At 58.2% G+C, this 2,452-nt stretch overlaps 1 pseudogene; it reads left to right on the top strand.

Moving 5' to 3' along the window:
• Window positions 1-353: 353 nt before the first annotated feature.
• Window positions 354-1,938, top strand: LOC119360150 (annotated as a pseudogene).
• Window positions 1,939-2,452: the final 514 nt, after the last annotated feature.

The following is a 2,452-nucleotide window of genomic DNA, read 5'->3' as shown; positions in this document are numbered from 1 at the left end:
ATGATTATTTCAGAAATTTTTATATCCAAAAACTACGTTTTCCTATTTTCAGAAAAAAGGGTACATGTAGCTTTAATTTGCTATATATAACTATCCTGAAGAAAAAAAACGCTTCTCTTTCCTCCTCCACAAGAAAAGAGCTTAGTCTTTCCTTCTCCTTCTGTCGGCGCCACCGCCGGTCCGCCCCATTTCCGATGGCCGTTGGGTCATGGAGGTGTGGGAGATCTCGGACCCCGCCAGCGGGAGGGACCCTGTTCTCGTTCTTATTAGATTGAGCGTCTTGGTTGGGGCTGTGTTGCGGCGACAATGTCCCTCAGAAGGAATAATGTCTCCCACGTTCTATCTCTGTCCTGATGGCGCGTGTAGCGTCGTCGGAGGGCGTGTGGAGGTGTGTCTCCGTCAGATCTCGCTTGATTCAGTCGGTGCCAGTCTTCGGTGGATCAGTTTGGATCTGGTCTTCGTTTGGGTGTTTATTGGTTTGATCATTCTGATCTAAGGCTTCACCGGCGATGGTTGCTTTTTGGTGCGTTGGTCCTTATTGTAGTAGCACAACAACTTCCCGACTGTCTACTACAATAAGGTTTGCTCGGCTCCGTGAGGGAGGGGCGACGACAGCGGTGTGATTTCGCCGACAACTTCTCAGACCGCCCGTTGGCGCCCTTCCTGGTGGCCCTGGAGAACAGCCGCGGACGGGGCGAGAGCCTGGCATCCGTGCCCCACGGCCCGCTCTGGCGTGCCTTCCGGTGCAACATCACGGCGGAGACGCTCCACCCGTCGCGCCTCACCTCGGCATCCGGGGCCTCGTATGGATAGTTGGCTCAGGTCGTTAGCGAGGCTCACGGGATAGGCTTGGTGAATGGCGATATGTTGGAGTGCAGCCGCGTGGGCGCGTAGGAGCGCGTCCTGTGCGCGGCAGCACATGCGGATCGTGGCCGTGTGATCCGGAGGAGTTGGGTACGGGGTAGCGCGTGCATCCGTATAAACTCCATCCCCTTGTACTGCTTGTAGTGAGAGCCAGCGATGTAGCCATTATTAAAAAGATAAAGAAGATTAGGGCGTGTGTGCGTCGGCCCGGAATTTGTTGTGCTTGTGTCTTCTTCTACCTCTAGCTGAGAGTGAGAGAGGGCTGCGGTTCCAACATCCAGGGCCATCGTCCGTGCGTGGACTCGCTCGTCGACCTCCGTGTGCCCGGTGGAAGCAAGGATGCCACTGACAGTGCAGACCGGCGCGCCGTTAGGGACGACGAGTTGGTGAACCTCGTGTCGGACGGTGGTGGCATGCGTCGAGTGGACCCTCGCCCACCTCGTCATCGACCAGGAGGTCCAGAGAAAGCTCCGTGACGAGGTCAAAGACGGCGACGGCGGGAACGAGGTGGACGGCTCCTCCAAGTCCAGCAGGAGCCTGATCCGTATCGGAACGCCGTGGTGCTGGAGAGCCTCCGCATGCACCCGCTGGTGCCCTTCGTCCAGCGCCACGTCCAGCCCGACGCCGCCGGCCGGGTGCTCCGAGTCGCCGGTGGAACCACGACCAGCGACTTGTTCGTGCAGTTCACAGTGGGCGACATCGGGAGGGACGAGAAGACGTGGACCGACCCCGACGAGTTCCGGCCGGAGCGGTTAATGCCCGGCGGCGAGGCGGAGGACGTCGGGCCTTTGCCGGGGACCAAGGAGATCAGGATGATGCCATTCGGCGCGGGCATAGGTTCTGCCCGGGCATGGGTCTGGCCATGATGAACATCAAGTGCTTCTTGGCCGCGCTCGTGCGTGAGTTCGAGTGGGCGCCGCCGACGGAGGGCTGCGACGGCGTCGACCTGACCGAGCTCAACAGTTTCATCAAGTCGATGGAGACGCCGCTTTCCGCGCGTCTCACGCCTGCACGCACGTAATTAATCCTCATGAAATCAAACCTTCGAAGTGTGTGAATAAATACGGGGCTCAACTAAGGCTTGTTTGTGCTGCTTTCTACTTTTGGGAAATACAGTATAAAACCTGCATGCAGTTTGCCATGGTTACCTTTGAAAGATGGGGAATGTTATTGTGCTGACCTTGGATCGACCAAGTTTTTATTTAGGAGCGCAATGTACGTCGTCCTCGCCTCGCCGGTGAGTCCAAGACGGTGTTTTTCTTGGATCGACCAAGTTCCGCCATCTACTTGCCATCTGCTTTTAGGCATTAAGGCCAACTCCACCGTAAGACCCCAAATGAACGTCCGATTTGTCTTGATTTCGTCCGTTTAAAGTAGCGATGGATGTAAAAACGGACACGCATATTCGCTTCTTGCTGGAGGCGCCCAACGCGGCGACTAGCCCAAACTGTCCGCCTCGCCCACGTGCCCACGCATGCGCCTGCAGCCGCCCTCGCGCCGTGCTTGCCGCTCGCCCAGTCACGCTGCGCTCGCCGCCGAAGCTGCCGCGAGCCGCGGCGCCGCGCCCGCTCGGCCCTGCAGCCGCCGC

Source organism: Triticum dicoccoides, chromosome 2B (genome assembly GCF_002162155.2).
Source record: "Triticum dicoccoides isolate Atlit2015 ecotype Zavitan chromosome 2B, WEW_v2.0, whole genome shotgun sequence".
NCBI classification, from domain to species: domain Eukaryota; kingdom Viridiplantae; phylum Streptophyta; class Magnoliopsida; order Poales; family Poaceae; genus Triticum; species Triticum dicoccoides.
The sequence above is the reverse complement of the archived record's forward strand: the minus strand, read 5'-3'. Positions and strand labels throughout refer to the sequence as shown.